The sequence below is a fragment of the Camelus ferus genome, chromosome 5 (assembly GCF_009834535.1).
Source record: "Camelus ferus isolate YT-003-E chromosome 5, BCGSAC_Cfer_1.0, whole genome shotgun sequence".
In the NCBI taxonomy this organism is placed as follows: domain Eukaryota; kingdom Metazoa; phylum Chordata; class Mammalia; order Artiodactyla; family Camelidae; genus Camelus; species Camelus ferus.
Window position 1 is genome coordinate 12536968 of NC_045700.1, and position 19925 is coordinate 12556892.

The window sequence follows — 19925 nt, forward strand, 5'->3', positions numbered from 1 at the left end:
AATAATAAGAGACTGATGGGTTTTGAGAATTCATTACCTTTGTTTAAATGTGTTTTTTTTAACTTTTTAAAAAATTTTTAGAGCAGTAGTAGGTTTACAACCAAATTGAGAGCCAGGTACAGAAATTTCCCATATACCTCTGCCCCCATACCATATGACCTCTCCTATTATCAACATCTCCGACCAGTGTGGTACATTTGTTACCAAAAGTTAACCTGCATTGATGTATCATAATCACACAGAGTCCATAATCTCTCAGGACTCACTCTTGGTGTTGTATATTCTATGGGTTTGGACAAATATTTAGAGGTATCTATCCATCATTAAGGTGTCATACAGAGCATTTTCACTGCTTTAAAAATTCTTTGCGCTCTGCTTATTTATCTCTCTTTCCTTAACCCCTGCAAACCACTGATCTTTTTACTGTCTCCATAGTTTTGCATTTTCTAGAGCATCATATAGTTGGAATCATATAGTATGTAGAAAGATTGGTTTCTTTCATGTAATAATATACATTTAAGATTCCTCCATGGCCTTTCATGGTTTGAAAGCTCATTTCTTTTTAGCACTGGATGCACCAGTTTATTTATCTCTTCACCTCATGAAGGGCATCTTAATTGTGTCCAAGTTTTGGCAATTATAAGTAAAGCTGCTATAAACATCCATGTGCAGATTTTTGCGTGGATATAAGTTTTCAGCTGTAGTGGGTAAATACCAAGAAGTGTGATTGCTAGATTTTATGATAAGAGTATGTTTGGCTTTGTAAGAAACCACCAAACTGCCTTCCAATTTGGCTGCACCATTTTGCATTCCCACCAACAATGAAAGAGGGTTTTTGTTGTCCCACACGGTCTGTTGCACTTGGTGTTGTGTTATAATGTATTTTTATTCTAAGTTTATACAATTTAACTTTTCATAACAGCGGATTCAACAGTAAACTAGCAAAATTCCTGAAAATTTAATATGTCTCTCTCATACCAGTAGTAACAGCCCCACTCCATCCCCTTCCAGAAGACTCGAACTATCTCAGCTTTACTTTGATACTGAGAAACAGAACCATTCTGTCTTGAGTCTGAGATCCCTGCTTTTCTGGAAGCTCCTTTCCCAAGCTCATTCCCTCAAGTGATGTTATAGTCTTCACACTTTCACGTACAATTCGTCCATTCATGTGGCGTGTGTATATGTGTTTTCTGCCACTGATTGTTTTTGTCTTGGAATTTTGGTCAACAGCTCAGAGGATACACAGAGTTTCAGGCAGGCAGTCCAGTCAGTCTCCTCAGATTGCTGACACCCCCTTCTCTTGGATTAATCATGAATAAATCTGAGGTTAAGTGACCAGTCGGAAATCACACGACTGAACTAATGACAGAGCTGGGGCCACATTTAATTCGACTGACTCCTGCATCCTTAGACCAGAGGCTGCAGCCTGCTGCGGGGCTGATGAGAGGCAGAGCCCCGTGGGAGAATGACACATCACTCTTTCTCTCGCCCCTTTCTAATTTGTGGTCTTGCTTTCACGAAAGCGCCTGCTTTGACACCATTTTGGAGTTATTTCCAGCCTCCTGATATCTCTCAGGGCCAAAAGTGTTCCTTTTTGAGGTGAATAATCCATGGTAATGAATATTGATTTCCAGTAAGTTAGACCGAGATGAAGGATGTTGCTCTAGATTAGCCATATGTGTCCCCTAATAGCTTGAGAAAAGGCCCCAGAGCATCTAAGAAATAAGCACCAGAGAGAAATAAAAAAAAGGGCACTATGTTGCTAGGATACCTGGTCGGGCACTTGTTTTATTATCAAGTCAGTAAGTGTAAAACAAACAATGACAATTGCTACCTCAAAGAAATACAAAATGCTTGCTAGAAAGTGACAGAAAGAAAAAAAAATGCTCTCCGGAGAAGGAAGACCTTGCTTCTTAACAAACAATAAGTTTGAAGAAATGTTTGTTCTTTTTACCAAGTCTCTCAGAGGCTTGGGAAACCAGCATCAGTCATGACAACAAGTAATTACAGCAGGAGATGCGAGATCCTGTGCAATTGTTCTCTTGTTATTTCCTTGTTCTTCCTGTATAATCAGGAGACAATGAAGGCTTTTCCAGGCCAATGATCCACTAAGTACCAGGTTCACTTATGTTGTGTCTACACACGACCAGGGCTGCCGATCAATTCAGTCAACCCAACAGAAGAATGAGAGTCCATTAAAACTACTTTTGGAGCCTAGTAAACAAAACTGTTGGTTTGGTTTCCCTGTTCGCTTCACTGAATTTTAATCATCTAACTAAATAAAAATATTTTTAAATTGCCTTTACACACCCAGGATTATAGCTGACAGCATGCAAGTTACACGTGTAATAGAAGACAAGTCTTCCTGCCACAGATCAACGTGTCTTGGGCAGAAGGACTAGTCAGTTAATCCAGTCCTGACACTGGCACCCAAAGAGCAGGATCTGATAAGTTAGATGGGAGCCAAGAAAAACCAGAATAAAGACTTTAAAAACTTCATGACAGTGGTCAGGGTGAAAATAAAAACTGGAAATCCAAATATGTTGTTGAGTCTAAGAGTTGATTTCAGGGGCCTGGAACACGAGATTAAGCTAAAAGGTTAAAAGCTGGTTAATAGAGATGTTGGGATGGACGTGAAGTTCAACAGAAGTAGTGAAAAATAGAACACCATTCTTTATCTCTCTGCGCATGAATGGATGCACACATCTTCCTCTCATAGGATTCTGGCTCTCTGACTTGTACATCGGTCAGCTAGGCTTAAAAAAAAAAGGGAAGTTCTCTTATGATGGGAAAACAGAGGCTCCTGGAGGAAGCGTCATTAGAAAAGAATATACATTAAATGCCAGGTAATTCAGTGCAAATATTTAAGTTGTTGGGAGAAAGTGAAGATCAGTTAAGGCTGGTAGTGATAGGTTCCCAGAGAAATAGCATATTGAGCTTGGTTTTTTCACAGCTAAAGAATTTACACTCGTGAAGAGAGGAATGGAGGACTTTCTAGAAATGTCTATTTTTAAAACCATAGTTTTGCTGTGATAGAGATAACATTTTTTAAAATCTGTAATAGTAGACTTTTTTTCTTGCAAAAGCAAGCCCCAACCAAACCCTAAAAATTTCATATCTTTTTTTTTTTTTACCACTCGTCCCCTAGGACTTCATTCTTGATTTGAAGGGACGGTACTGAGTACTGAGAGGAAAATTCCACTGCCAAACTCCTTCAGGCTTGCTGTTGTCAACTGAATTATTAGCTTAAAGAAAACCACAGTATCTTTTTCTTCATTAATTCATAGACAGCAACTTTCTACAGGCCTGTCGGCTATGACTATTTTTTTTTCCTGGCTTGACCTAATAATGTACGTGTTTAACTCTTCTTTTTACTATCTTCAAAAAATTTCAAGCACTTTGAAGATGCACGATTTTGAAAAAAAAAAAATGGCAAGCTATGAGATCATGATGCCAACGACAGGTTAAAGCATCGAAGTAGTTTGCAAAACTTCTAAACCTGATCTCTCTCAAATGTTTCCTTGATATACAGTTCTTAGATGAAAGGGATTGTGGGCAAAATTCCACCCTGGGGAATGTTGACGTTTTCCCTAGACCCGGTCTACAGGATCAATAATGGTTTATCTTCCTTGGCTCCTTATGGACTTTTAGTGGCTAGTTGCCCATTGCCTATAGGAAGACATTCTATTTTCTTGACAATGCACACCAAGTTTTTTTTTTTTTCTTTATCATCTGTTTTAGTGTACAGTTCAGTGCATTCACAAAGCTTTGCAACGGATTTCCAGACTGTTTTTCATCTTGCAAAATGAAACCTCCATGCCCATTGAAAAATGACTCCTCATTTCCTCCTCTTTCTGACCCCTGGCAGTCACCATTCCACTTTTTGTCTCTATGCATTTGACTACACTAGGTACCTCGTATGAGTGGAATCATACAGTATTTATCTTTTCATGACGGACTTATTTCACTGAGCATAATATCCTTGAGGTCCATCCTTGTTGTAACACGTGTCAGAGTTTCCTCAATTTTAAGGCTAAGTAAGATTCCATTGTTTGTATATATCACATTTTGTTTGTCCATATATCTGTCAATGGACACTTAGGTTGCTTCTACATTTTGGCTCTTGTGAATAATGCTTCTATGAACATTGGTACAAATACATCTTAGAAATCCATGCTTTAGATTATTTGGACTATAAACCAAAGGGGATCCGGGTATGCCACTTTGGCATAAGGGTTATTTTGATTAAGGTCATTGAAAATCAGTAGATGCAGGAAAAATTCTCTGTCTTCCTTTTTTTCGCCTAAAGTAGGACAAGCTTCCCCTTGTGAAGGTGGCTTAAATTTCCCCTGTGAAAGCATCCCCCTTTCCCATATCAGGAAGAGGACAAAGTCAGAGTCGGCACCAAGATGAGTCTAACATCTTCTTTGAGCCTCACTATTTTTCTATGAACATCCATGCATGTAAAATATTAATATAAATTGCATGCCTTTCCTCCTGTTAATCTGTCTTCTTTTAGTTTAACTTGCAGGTCCCCAAACACTAAATCTAAAAGGGTACAGGGAAAGTTTATCATCTCCAATAATGCTTAGAAGTAGACTTGCTGGATCATATAATGATTCTATTTTTAATTTTTTCAGGATCAGCCATACCGTTTTCCACAGTGGCTACACCATTTCACATTCCCACCAACAATGCACAAGAGTTTCAAATTCTCCACATCCTCATACTTTAAAAGTAAATAACACCTATTATTCCTTTTCTGGTAGCTATCCAAATGAGTGTAACACAATATCTCATTGTGATTTGCATTTGATTTGATTTGTTTTCAGCACTTCTCATGTGCTCCTTGCATCTGCGTACCTTCTGCGGAGAAATGTCTATTCAAATCGTTTGTTTTTTTTTATGTCATTTTGGTTTTTTTTTTTTTTTTTTTGTGGAGTTGTAACAGTTCTTCGTGTATTCTAGCTATTAACCTTTAATCAGATACATGATTTGCAAACATTTTCTCCCGTTCTGTGAGTTGCCTTTTCATTCTGTTGATTGTTTCCTCTGATCCAGAAAATGAAAATTTTTAAATTGTCCTAATAATGCAGATAAACAGTTTCATTTTATGATAACTATTGTCCAAAAATATTCACCAAGGAATCTGGGTGCTTCCCCTTAATTTTACCACTCACTTCGGGCCATACCCCAGGGGGAACTGAGCCACTAGCATTCCCTTCTCCACATCTTACCCTGCACAGTTTACACTGCGGGAGGAAAATCCTGCTGACCCAACCCTACCTCCAGAACCTTCCTAAATACTCGTTAAGGACAGCCTGTCAAGGAAAACTACAGGCTAATACCCTTATTAGTTAATTAGCAGTTACTCCGTAGTGACTCTTTTCAGTCTCCTTTTTTCAGCTTGACTTGACTGCAGGTTTTCAGTGATGTCTGTTTTGGCCTCTGATTATACATTGTTTAATTTTTGTGTCCCAATCCTGCATGAGATTATGGCTGACAGTGTGTCTGCTGCTGGTCTCACAGCTGTCTGGTATACTAACATCTGCTCCAAACTTCAAAGCTCAGCGACATTTCCTCGCTTGTAAATGAGGATTATAATAATCATGATTTTTTAAAGCGTTTGTTTTTGTTGTTGTCAAGATTAATAGATTTATTGTATGCAAAGTATTCAGGAACTTTCCTTTAAAAGAAGCATAAATACTTTCTACTGCTGATGCTTCTAAAACACAATCCATGTTATAACCTCCGAACTTATCTCTTTCTTTGGACTTTCTTTGGATCTCGCTAAACAGTTACCTCCTGTATTTCTGGTACTACTGTTTATTTAGCATTTTCATTGGCCTCAGGCTGTCTAGCTCTAATATAAGTCTTCCTGTTATGTAAAAAAAATAAAAATTAAAAAATAATACCACTGACCAAGAAATCCTGCTTGATCCACAGTTTGCTGAATTTATAATTTATTTCCAGTTGAATGCCACCTTAATTGATATAAGAAACAAAGTGCAACTTTAATAATAGATAGATAAGTGTCTGTATCAAATGTAGAACACTTGAAGCAAACAGATTATAGAAAGTAGCCTAGTCTACAAGATCTGGGGAAGCCTCTTATGTCCGACTTCTTCTGCCCTTAATCTGAGCTATGTGGATCTATGGTGATGTCTCTGGTTTGAATTGTCCACCCAGAGGAAAGCGAACACGTGGCACAGAACAAAACAATGCCTAGACTCTACCACTAGGGCATGAGTAGCTTAGTCTTCTTGTCAGTGGGTCAAAAAATAAGAGAATAACAAGCCTGGATATGGCCAGGGATGCTAGCCAAGAGAAAACAAGAGATAGAAGGGAATTCCCCACACCTGAAACTTGACCACAGTCTCTGGCCGCTTGTGTGATACTTACATGATATTCTTACAGTGTTTGTCTTTCTCTCTCTGGCTTGTTGCATTTAGCATGATGCTGGTTCCTAGGTGGTGGGATGTGGGAAAAATAGGAAGATGTTGATCAAAGTGAAACTGAGCAGGATCCTGTGAGGCCCTCCCAGGTACAAAAGTCCTTCTTTGCCCCCCATCTCTTGTTTGTAAAAAGTCTGTAGTCTCCCAAGGCCTCCCTTGAGTCACAACAAGTTCAAGTTGTTCATGATTAGGACAGTAGATCACAAAATGTTTAGTTCCTCCCTGAAGGACATGACAGTGTCTGTCTCACATTCCTGAGTCATTTTGCAGATACTAAAGTGACCACTTAGAGAGAAAAGCTAACTGCATGATGACCAGACTGTAGCCCTGACGTAAGCTACCCCGTCTTGAGTCTACAAGTTACATAACTTCAAGAACTGGCCTCAAGGAAATGGGAATAGATTGACCCTGGAGTTGAAGACTGATGATGCTTAAAGCAATCAAGATGATGCTGACCAGACCACCACATGACCAGTTTCAAGGTGACTGATGGAACTAACTGGCTGTTCTGCATATAGCCCTCATGTACACACCCTTTAAACTATCCTTTAAAAGCTCTTGTCCCCCATTGGCAACTGAGAGATGGTTTTAGCAATGCTAATCCTCTGTCTCTCCAGGTTGCCAGCTTCCTCAATAAAGCATCTTTTGTTTTTCACCAACCCTCCTCTCTTGAATGTTGACTTTTGAGCAAAGAGCAGTCAAACTTCAATTCAATTGTGGCTCTGGCTGGTGACAATTTGGTACAAAATTCCAGTTATAAGATAGATACGTTCTGAGGATCTAATGGACAGCATGGTGACTATAGTTAATACTTCATACACTTGAAATTTGCTAAGAGAGTAGATCTTAAAGATTCTCACCACCCACACATAAACACACACACCAGGTAATTATATGAGCTTATGGATGTGTAATTAAGTTGATTGTGGTAATTATTTCACGAGGTATACATGTATCAAATCATCACATTGCATACATTAAATATATATAATTTATTTGTCAATTATAACTCAATAAAGTAGGGGGGAAGTCAATAATCATCTTCTTTGGGAAGCTTTCAATACACCCTCTTCTACCTTTATTTCTACCAAAAATCTTGGGTAGATCCATGTCTTTTTATTCCTATAGAACCTAGGATGTGCCTCCATCCCAGCTGACATCATATTATTTTGGAATAATTGTGATTATTTACCTGCTCACGTGTTATGCTGGAAAATAAGTCACTTTGGTGAAGGCATTTTGTCTTTTGAATTTGTGTGTCCCTTATCCTATCACAGTGCTTGTCATGTGAGAACATGTGTAATAGTAAGTGGTCAAAAGAATGAATTATTGACTCTTGAACTATTTTTCATTTCAGAAAACATATTAACACACATTATTCCCTGATACTATGAGAAAAAAATCATAAAGTAAGACTACCAAACTTACAGATGCAGACAGGACATTTGAAATTTCCCTTCCCTCTGTGAAGCCTTAAACGTCTATGAACATCTCTGTTTCAAGGATATACTTTAAGACTATTCACTTTTAATTTTATGTTAGAAGGAAATAGTACAACTTAAATTAACTCTTCACTTGAATCATATTTAGATCCAATACTTTGGAATTCTGTTTCTAACCCTATGACTATGTTACCTGCTTCCAAATATTCACTTAGCCCTCAAAAATACTCTAAAGCTGGTATTTTCAAGGATAGAATATTTTTTGAAGTTTGTATAAACTATTTTGAAGCACCTACCACACAATAAAAAAAAAAAAAAGCCTGCAACATTTTTGTTGAATATAATTAAGATCAAATTCAGATGAAACAGTTAGTTTGAATTTCCTGGTTTCCATTTGACAAGTGTGAAAACTGAAACATAGGGAAGTTATTTAACTGGCCATGTTTTTCACAGCTACTTATCTCATTTCCAGTTTAATATCCTTCTTAATCAACTCCAAAATTACATTTATGAACTATAATGCCCCACATAGCAAAAGTGAAGATGCGTAGAACTTTATTTTTCCCTTTATGACTTTTCATCATAACACCATTCTTCTGAGAGTTGCTTGAGGGGTATTTCCAATAACTGTTTCCCAAATTTCTCCTTTTCTTTTGCTTTCCTTCTTTTAATTTGTATTTTATATCCCTCCAACCTAAAGTTAAAAAACAATAAGCCCAGAAAAAAAAATCACTCCACTTTTCTCTCTATCGCTCTAGCATAAAATTAAATAAAAAGTAGTTTAGAGAAAATATACCACAAGTCCCATATGAGTTCTTTCTGAAGTGATGTCAGTTTTCAACTTACCTCTCTTCTGGGATTCAGGGTAATTTACTTTGAAAGAAAGACTGTCCTGATGTCTTGGTCCCCATGCTGGGTTTTTTGTTTGTTTGTTTGTTTTTGGACTTGAAATGCTCTGGGACCTTTTATCAACTGAGCTTAAAATGAGTCCTCTTAGAGACCTGTTTTGCAGCTTTATAAAAGTTCACCCTTTCCCCTGAAGTATCACAAATATTATCAGTTGAAGCTGTGAAAAGCATATAGTGCTGTTACTTCCTGTGAAAATTATGTTCCCCCAACAATTGCCTTGCTGCAAATATATTTCGGCTAGTGCCGTGGATGCTGAACATTGAAATTAAAAAGCAACTTCCCAAATCGTAACATTCATTCCTGCTTTTCCCTTTGCCAGGGAACTCACTGCAAAGAACTAAATAGAGTAAGAACTGAGAAATAAATGAAAAAAAAAAAAAAAAAAACAACCAAAAAAAGGCTATCATGCATCTCTGAGTTTCCAGTCCCTGGTGACCCTAATCCATCCAAATCACACAAGTAACCAGTTGAATCCACCATGAATAATCATGAGGTTTTTTTTTTTTTTTTGATGGGATTTGTTACCAACTTGGTGTTCTTTTGGTATCTAGGATCAGGTATTATTCATTTTATATCTGGTACTTAGTTTCTCTATGGCAGACAGTAGGTGAAACTAAATGATCATTTGGTATCAGAAAGATGATATGAGGCAATCTTAGATACTCTGTCTATGTTAATTTAAAATCTGCTTATTACACGGGGTGGGTATAGCTGAGTGGTAGAGTGCATGCTTAGCGTACACGAGGTCCTGGGTTCTATCTCCAGTACCTCAGTTTAAAAAAAAATCTGCTCATTTCTTAGTGTTTTGTTGTTGTTATTGGTGGTAGTAGGGGTAACAAAAGCCTATTTAACACTTTACAAAAAACAGACCACAGTATAGAATCATACAGGCATTGTACCACCTTCAGGGTCAGAGATCTAGTAATTATTAGAAACCAAAACCAAAATAGCTACACTCTAGCATCCCTTTCTCTGGTTTGTGCAGCCCATCATTTTCACTCCTCCCCCGACATCTCTTCAGTGTTCTCTCCCTACCACTCCATGGTCTTTCTTCTCCAGACACAGAGTAGAAGATGCCCACCAAAAGCTGACCTATATCTCAGCTCAAACTATGAAGACAGACTCAATAGGCTTTCTGAATCCCAGTTTCTAATATTTGAGACAAATTACCTTCTGAAAATCAAATGCTCCAATCAGCCTGTCAGTAGGAGATCAAGGGATTGGAGCCCCAATGTGGCTGCAAGATTTATTCCGAAGGTATGTAATAGTGATCCACAACATGTACCTGTGACAATAATCCCATGAAATTTTGGAAATATTATGGATTGAAAGTAAAAATTAATGGAAAAATCTTCCTTTGACACATTTTTAAGAGTTGCCACTTCAGGTGATTCTGTCTTTTGTTCGAGGGCTGCTTTGGTGATAGAAATGTTGATTCACTGGCTCCGTGAGCTTTGTGATATTTGAGCAGCATGAGTTGAAAGTGAGACTCTTCAAGGGAAACTAGAATCTTCTATGTTTTCTAGCCCGTCTCTGTGACAAGCCCAGGGAAGCACATACATCAGCCTTGTTACTTTGCCCCATTAAACACTTGAAAGCCTGTTGGTCTTTGGCTTTTAATCTCAAGTAATTATCACTTAGGAGTACTGGGGACCTCAGGACACCAATCTTAATTAGTCATTTAGAGGGCAATTCCCTGCAGCTAATGAAAAATGAGAAGAGAACCAACTGAGCAATAGAAATATTAAAGGCAGTGCCTTTATTTTCACCTCTCTGTTACCATACTGAAATACCAAGTGACATATTTTTGTTCTTCTTTGAAATATCCAATATTTGATTCAGTCAAACTGAACAGCCAATCCCGTCAGTAATGAATGGGATGTGTTAATATCACAGACTAAAAAATGAGCAAAGATTAAATGATTCCACTTATATCTGCACTAGTTGTTCTTAACAATATTCTTAAAAATGGTTAAGTGGTCAATATGATTGCTGACATCAAGAGATATCATCATTGGAGATAATAGGACCAACAATTGTATTAGGCATTGGAATAAACAGGACAATAAACAACCCATGTGCCTTACATGTCAGGCTAGTCCTGGCTCTGCTGCAAAAACAATCAACCCCTATATCTTGAAGCCTCAACACAACGAATTTTTACTTCTTGTCCATGTGACAGTCATTCATGAGGGAATTATACTCAATGGCTCTTCTCCAAAGGGTGATTCCCTGGTCCAGACAGTTTGTACTTTATCATGAAATCATCTGAAACACATGGCTTTTAGGATCATGGTGGAAGAAGAAGAGTATTGTATGGATAATTTTTGAGGCTGGGGGTGGAAGTAGTCTACAATTTCCTTCTTCCATCTGTTCCTGGCCTGAATTTAGTCATATGTCTCTCTATCTTGATGCAGGGAATGTAGTCTGCGTGCATGCTCAAGAAGAGGGAAAGTTGGGGTAAACTTACTGTTATCTCTGCCTCACTCATCAACAAGATATTGGATGGTTGAATAAAAAAAAATACTTTTGAGAAAGGGTATTAATTTTCACCATTTAAACATGGGCTCTTAGGATGGCAGAGTTCAGAATCTAATACCTTCATATTTCATAAAAGAGAAGAAACTTAGAAAGATAGTGTCAGCTCCATGAGATCAAGGCATTTACTGTCTGATTCATCACAGGAACCCTAGTATTTATAATACTACTTGTTACATGATGCTTGATAAATATTTCCTAAATGGATGAAGATATATAATAGATACCAAGCTTCTCTTATTTGGCATTATACTCTAACCCTTAAAGTATAGTTGACTTTCAATATTTGGGGGGGGTGTGATTTTATGAAGTCATTTTAATTTTTCTTAATTTTTTCATTGCAAAAACTACGTGACTGGATAAGGGGGTTGTTTCTGCTGCTTGAATACCTACTTTACTAAGAAAAAAAATAATTACATACATGTAATCCCAATTGATTGAGCACCTTGTATATGCTCTACACTGTTCTGGGTGCAGTGAACAACACAGGCAGAATATTTTTTCTCATGGAGTTTATATTCCATTATAAGTACAGAAAAAAATTAGTTAGTCCATAAATTTTATTATATGATCACCCTGCTAAATCTGGATGAATATCCACTCAAAATTTAGTTGAGATGTTGGGACCACTGATGCCCCCCCACACACACACACATACATACATAAAGAGGCTGTGAAAATGTCTATTACATGATTGAGGTCTCTAAGGAGAGAACAGGAAGACTCAAGCAGGTCTTTAATGCCTTGAGAGAGCAAGGAAAAGAAATGGCCCAGGGCTTTTATGTGGTTAGCGGTTGGGGCTGGACGAGAGTGCCTACCTGTGGGCAAGGACTTGCATACTTTGAATCTCCTGCCAGTGCCAACAGGGATCACCAGGCTTTCTTACCATTACCCAGATGTGGGGAACAAAAGAAAAAAAGGCAATGAGGTTTTAAAGCTGTCAGCAGTCAAATATCAAAAAAGTGGGGCTAGACGCCTCATGCCATTTGCATTATATTGTGGATGTCCATAGGAGAAAATGTAGTGAGTCGGGGTAATCAGTTTTGACACGGTTGCAAATTCTGATAGGGTGACCGGAGAAGTTCTCACTAGTGTCTCATAAATGCCATTTCCTAGTTTCCTGGGCACATCACATCCCCACATTCTCAATGCAAAGCCATCAAACATTAGTGAAGTGGTATCTCAGGGACCAACTTAAATGCTGTCGTGGACCAAAAAGCAGTTGGGAACGGTAGTTCTTGTTGAGCTTACTAACTCCAACTTTGGAATTGATTAACTTTTTCAAGGCAACAGATCTCTCAAGAAATCCAATTTTTGAGAACCCTTTAGAGTTTTTTAAAAGAGCAGTCTTGACGGCCTTCTCTAAGTTAGCTCACAGTTATCTTTGGCTTAGTCAATAACGCTATCGCCATCCCCAGAACACTCTCTTGTTCCAAGGTCAATTCCCAACTCTACTGACCTTCCCACAGAATTGCACCTCTCAGTCCATCATTGCTCCTGTGAGAATCCAAACACCAGCATACAGAGTAGAGCTCAGACATCCATCCACAGGGATGGGCTATATATGTAAACTGAGGCCCAAGAATTGTCCTAGGTATTACACAATTATACGAAATTAATTACAATTAATGTAATCAGCAAATAATAAAAATAATATACACATAGGGCATACTGTATGCCAACTGTACTAGTTTTATTGTTGCTGTTATAAATCTTCACAGATTTAGAGGCTTAACACAACACACATGTATTATATTACTGTTCTGGAGGTCAGATGTTCAAAATGGGTCAGAAAGTCTGTTCTCCCTTCTGGAAGTTTTAGGAGAGAATTCATGTCCTTACTCATTCTCATTACTGACAGAGTTTACTTCCTTGTGGTTGTAGGAATGAAGTCTATTCCTTGCCGGCTGTCACCTAAGGGATTCCCAGTCTCTAGAGATTGGCCCCATCCCTTGGTTCAGGACCCTTCATCCAATGTAAAGCCAGCAATGGTGGGTTGGATCGCTCTCTCATTTGGAGTTCTCTTGCCTTTTCTTCCAAGGTCTCTGTTTTTATGGAATTTTGTGATTGTATTGGGCCCATCTGGAAAATCCATAATAATCTCCCCATCTCAGGTCTATAGCCTTAATTGCATCTTCAAAGTCCGCTTTGCTGTGTAAAGTATTCACGGATTTGGTTCATAAGCATGTGACATTTTTGTGGAGCCACTATTCTGCCTGCCACAGCAGCTATTATAAAGTCCAGTACAAATTGTGCAAGGGCTTTGAAGTCTTCCTCCATGATCAATTATCAGACACTTTGTAATTTATTATTATTGCCATTGTTTGAAAAGTTGATAAGTAAATTTGGAAGAAAAAACTCGTAAGAGTATTTTTAGTAGCTATGATAGAGCAAAACTGGGATAGACTCTGTGGCGATGTATTTGATAACACACCAGATTTCTGGATGAAAACTGACTCAATACTCATGATTTACATGATTTGGGGATTAACAGACACACATTGCTACTATAAAGTAAACAACAAGGACCTAGTGCACAGCTGAATCATTTTGCTGTACACCTGAAACTAATATTGTAAATCAGCTACACTTCAATTAAAAAATAATCATGATTTACAAAATGGGCAATACTTAAAGAATTTGAAATCATACACAGTAAGTGACTTTTTTTTGTCATGTGCAGAAATTGGGCTGAAGAGAAGAAATGAGTGAGCTCTCTTAGTCACAGTATTATTAACTTTAAATCTGTTACCCCATAGATGAGGGGCTACAAGAAAAATAATCTTCACTTACACTTATACTATTATTTATTCTTCAAAACCCAGTCACTTATATTGTCACAGTTTCTTCTTCCCACACCACTCACCCCCAAAAAGGAGATGTACGTTAGGCAAAAACAACCGTTTTCTCTTTCTCTTTTTTTTTTCTCTTTATGATGAGAACTTTTAGGATCTACACTTTTGGGAACTCTCAAATATAATTTACAGCCTTGTTAACTATAGACACATGCTGTATGTTACATTCCTAGCAACAATTATCTTCTTAAAAAAGGGAAAGATGAATTGATTTTAATTCAAATTAGATACATTATTATTTGTGATTGTATTGGGCCCATCTGGAAAATCCATAATAAATTTACTGACTTTATATATGAGGGACCGAAGCAAAGAGATATTAAATAACTTCACTAAGATGATGCCGTTAGAAGAAGGCATGGATAGAACTTGAACTCTGTCAGTCCAGTCTCCTAACCAGCAAGCTCTATGCTGGTCCCTAGTCAAATTTTCATCCCCAAGAGCAATAGTTCCTAGCACCAGTCTTCTTTTATTTCTTTCACCCCTTTGTAGACACGTAATAAGGAAACATGGATACATCACTCATCCAGTGACCAGCCATGTCCTGCCAGATTGCTGTTACATCAGGCATGTAAAGATAAGTGAGTCTTACCACATAAGTTACATCTCTTACCTTTCCTCCAGCGGTTAGCATCTTTAGTGTAGATTTCTTCCCCAGAAGAGCGGTATAGAGTCCCTGCAAGAACAATATACATGTTACTTTGTAACCACAGTGGGTCGCCTGACAACAAATCTTGAAGGGCCATACGGCGGTAAAATCCTTCAAAGTATACACAAACTGTAAAAACAGATTTAGGAGTGTATTCCTCCATCAATATGCCAGCCTTGACATGAATAACTGTCATTAGCATTAAAAAGAATTTCCAGGTTAAATCTCCCAGGAGAAAAGAGCCAAAGCCTGTCATCCATCTCACAGACATACTAAATTATTTCTTACGGAGCACGTGGAATTGCCCAAATCAAACACCCAAATAGAGGCAGTAGAGTTTTAGTGGTGATGGTTCTTAAGGAGGGGCGGGAGCTGTTCACAGCCATTTAACAAATTAATGGTCCAATATAACCAGAATCTCTTTCTTCCCTTTAAACTAGAATACTGTCAATTATGCCCTCAGTGGCATGCAAAGTAGCTGGAGGACACTTGAGTGCAGCACCTGAGTCATCAGGAAGATAGTTTCAGACTTACCAGCTGCCACAAGCGGGAAGCAGCTTATTTTGTAGAATATACAGTTTTATTGTTCATATTTTTCTCAGATAAAGAATGTTAAACCTGGCATTTCTCCTTGTCTCTGCTATTTCTCTTGTAGTCAACTTGACACAAATCAGACCCTGTTAAAGCCAAGCAGGCTGCTGACACTTTCAGACTGCAGACCAGGTGCCTGTGAAAATAAGACGGCTTTCAACATTCTATGAATTTGACGTCCTCGATAAAAGGATGGTTGTTAAAGTTTCATTTAAAAAAATTATAAATCTGTAAAACTGACAGAATACAATTCAAACATGCTTGATGAAACTTAGAGAAAAATAATTCTTTTGCTCTAGGATCATTATTTCCTAAGACTCTGCCTTCTACTATCAGATTACAACATTTTTTTTTTCTCCTTTCCTTTTTTGCTTTTTCTATTCACTGTGATGGGGGTAATTATATCTTCTCCCAATAGCATGAGTTGGGCTTGCCCCCGATCCCTTACTCGGCTCAGCTGCCTGTATTTGACGGAAGTCTTGCATCAGAATATAAGAATGATATTCAAGGATTCTATGTATTCAATGATTAGGAATCAGTTGCCCCTCCCCACCCCCAATTCAGATCTACAATATTCTTTAACTTCCCTAAATATTTTCATAAAATGAAAATTACTATAAATCTTTCACTGACTTTATTATCAACATGGTAAGATTAGACTCAAAGAAGATTTGGTTTATAGTGGTTTAAATGATAGGCAGATTCTGTCAGCTTCATGGTACCATGACCTTCATCTCTACAACTCCTTACTGTAACATTATGGTAACAAGGTGACTTCCTCAGTTCTAAGCATCCTTTCCCCATCTAAGACAGGAAGAAGGGGGTGATGACAAGGTTGTAGTCAAGAAAGCAAAGTATTATCCATTTAAATCTTAGATGACTTAAACCTTTTCTTATATGCTCAAACTGGATGCCCTAGCTACACAGAGTTGTAAGGTAGACTAGAAAGACAGAGTTTTAGATTTCAAACCTCTATAGTTAAAGGCAGCAGAGGGACAAAACAAGGGGGCCTGGAAATGGACTTTGGGAAGCCAATCACAGTAACTGCTTGGAGTATGACTTTGTTTTGTTTATATTAAAGCTGTTTCTTCCAATACTTAAAAACTCATTTACATATCCAGAGATTTTCATGAAATAACTTTGATTTTTGCTGTGCATACATTCCTTTCAGCTTTTGAATAAATCTCATTTTTTTTTGCCAGTTTCCTAAATGATTAATCTTACTTTTGTTAGCTTGAGTTTATATAAAGATATACCATCTTTTTTGTAATTGACTTCTGAACTCTACCGCTCTCTTAAATCTACTCATGGGGGATAGACTGGATAAAAGATGCATTTCAGATTTATTTTTCCTTTGGATATAGCTTTTCAAAGTCGGCCTAAACACTTTATTCAGTCCTTTAAGGTATCTGAAATAATTGACTGTGGGAAATACCACAGTAGAGAATTGATGCATATCTAAAATTCTAGAGGTTTGTATAGACAAAAGCATGAAAAATAGCCAGACAATAACATTCCACGGTGAAGAAGACCAAGAACCAGGACCACAGCCAGAAAATATTACCATTGTTTTGGGTCAGAAGGAGTATGCTGTTTTCACTTGACCAGGAGAAGACTATAACATGTGTATGGACATATAGCTCATTGAGACATTGTGTGGCTACTAAAAGCCAATATCTACTCTGGACAACCCAACCATAGTCATCACTTCTCATCCAGATTGTCAAGCGTGGAGATAGCCAGTGTGTGCTAAATGAAGACATGTCCATTTATTGGAGACCATATGAAAAGGGTCACCTCGTCATCGAATGTAAGGTAGGCTTTCCTGAGAATGGCTTTCTCTCCCCTGATAGACCCTCTTTGCTGGAAAAAGTGCTATCTGAGACAAAGGAAGTAGAAGAGACTGATGAAATGGACCAGACAGAACTAGGGGACTTTGATCCAAATTAGGAAAGATGGTCCCATTTCAATGGAGAAGCACATGAGGATGACGAACATGGTGTGCTCAGTGCCAGATCTCTTAGTGGGGCCAGTGAATAACACTCATTGCTATAGTGAATGAAGGAAGGGCTAGAATCCTAATATGCTCACTGCTTACTATTGCTTTTGTTTTAATATTCAACCATAGTAGTCTTTTGAAAGTTAAATAAAGAATAAACTCAAATATAAAAGCTATAATAAATAAGTTAATCACTCCTTAAATTGAGACCTTTTTAGATTTGCCTTATTTCTTAACTCACTAAATAAGAAAATCCTCAACTTTCTTTTTTACCCAACTCATCATGAACAGAATAGTTTCTCCACTTATCTGATTAACCTCGAACTCACTGTGTGGCAAGATGAGTTCTATAATGCCCCCCTCTCCTTTCCTACCCCAAAAAGGAAAAAAAAAATCTATAATCCCTGGAACCTATAAATACATTACATTATCTGGCAAAAGGGACTTTGCAGGTGTAATTAAGATTAAGGACCCTGGGATGGGGAAATTATTGTGAGTTATCCAGGTGGGTCCAAACTAATTAGATAAATTCTTAAAAGTGGAGAAACATTACCAGCTGTAGTTAGTCAAAATTATGAGGACTGCAAAAGGATTAGAGACTGCAGTGTTGCTGGCTTTGAAGATGGTGAGGAAAGGGGGCCATGAGCCAAGGAATGTCAGTGGCCTCTAGAAGCTGAAAAGGCAAAGTAATGGCTTCTCCCCTCAAGCGTCCAGAAAGGAATGGCGCTCTCTTGACATCTTGATTTTTTATCCTGGTGAGATAAAACCCATTTTAGACATCTGACTTTTTGTGTTATTTTAAAACACGACTTTTATGAAAATGTGTTACAGCGGCAAGAGAAAATTTATAAATGTGTTGGTACCTGGAAGTGGAATGCTTCTGTAATAAATACCTAAAACTGACAAAGTGGCTTGGGAATTGGGCATCGGGCAGAGATTGGGAGAATTTTGAGAAGCATGACAGAAAGTGTCTGCATCGCCCTGAACAGACTGTTAATGGAAGTGTGGATGTTAACGATTCTGCTAGTGAGGGCTCAGAGGAAGTGAGAAACAAGGTAGAAAATCATAAGCCACCTCAGAGAATTCCTAAATTATTGTGCACAAACTGTGAATAGAAATATGAGCCTTTAAGTCCCAGCTGTTGAAAGCTCAGAAGGACACGAGGAAAATGCTACTGGAAAGTGAAGAAGAGGAAATTCTTTTTACATAGTGGCAGTAAGCCTAGTGGGATTGTGTCCTAAAGTTACATGGAGAGCAGAACTTGTTAATGATGAAATTAGGCATTTGCCTGAGAGGATATCCAAGTAAAGTGTTAGATGCTCAGCATGCACGAGGTCCTGGGTTCAATCCCCAGTACCTCCATTTAAAACAGAGCAAAATAAAACAAAACCAAGAAAAATGTTAAAGATGTGGTCTGGTTTATTATTTTACCACTTATAGTAAAACAGAGGATAGCAGTGAATAAATTAAAGGAAGAGCTATTAAACAAAAAGGAACTAGGATTGGATGCCTATCCAGATGGCAAAAGATGCTAAAATTAAGAGCTATTCTGTCAGAAAAGCACTCTAGACAAAAGACAAGGTGTGGCTATATGACATTTTTGCTAACATCTTAGAAAGATGAAAAGGTCAGAGTATTTAGTCATGCAAAGAGTCTTTGAGGAGATTGAGAGTATAATTCACAGATCCAACCAACCATACCAAAGAGGGTATGTTACCTCCACCATTTTAGTAAAAACCAAAAATAGAGAAGAGATCTTCTAGGAAAGGTCTACATGTAAGTTTCTTGCTTAATGAAGTGAATCCCCAATAACATACATAGGAAACCCACATGGTTCTTCAGAATTTTATGTAGAACCACCACTGCCAACTTGGACTGACAGGGGTTAGAAGAGTTCAAAATCAGAAACTTCCAGAATTCTCCCAGCAGGAACAGACTGATAAAACTATGCAGCTGTCAACACACACGAGCTATATTTCCTGAAAAAGAAAGATGACTCTGAGGGCAGATTTGCAAATCCCAGGGACAGTGCTGGGAGCCCAGAAGGTGGAACCATGAGTCAAAGAGGATTATTTCCAGGACTTGAGAACAAATGGAATTCATCTGGCTGGATTTCCAAATTACTTGGTAAAGGTGACTTCCTTTTTTCTCTTTTATTTTATTTTCCTTTTAGAACCAGAATGACTATAACTATTTTTCTGTGCCTGTCTCACCATTATATTTTGGGAGCCAGTAACTTGTTTCTTAAGTTTTACAGGTCCACAGAATGTGGGGACTTGTGCCCTAGAATGAATTTTTCTTTGGGTCTCATGGATACTTAACTTATACAATATTTGAGACTTCTGATGGGATAAAATATAAATGATATTTTGAATTTATAGTTGATGCTTAATGTGCTGAGAATTTTGGGGACCTTGGGATAAGATGAAAGTCTTCTGTATGTGAGATAGACATGAACTTTGGGGGACAGGAAATAGTCAAAAGCTA

General features: G+C 37.9%; 1 pseudogene; it reads left to right on the forward strand.

The window, feature by feature from the left end:
* Positions 1 to 16905: 16905 nt before the first annotated feature.
* LOC102512514 lies at positions 16906 to 17501 on the forward strand (annotated as a pseudogene).
* Positions 17502 to 19925: the final 2424 nt, after the last annotated feature.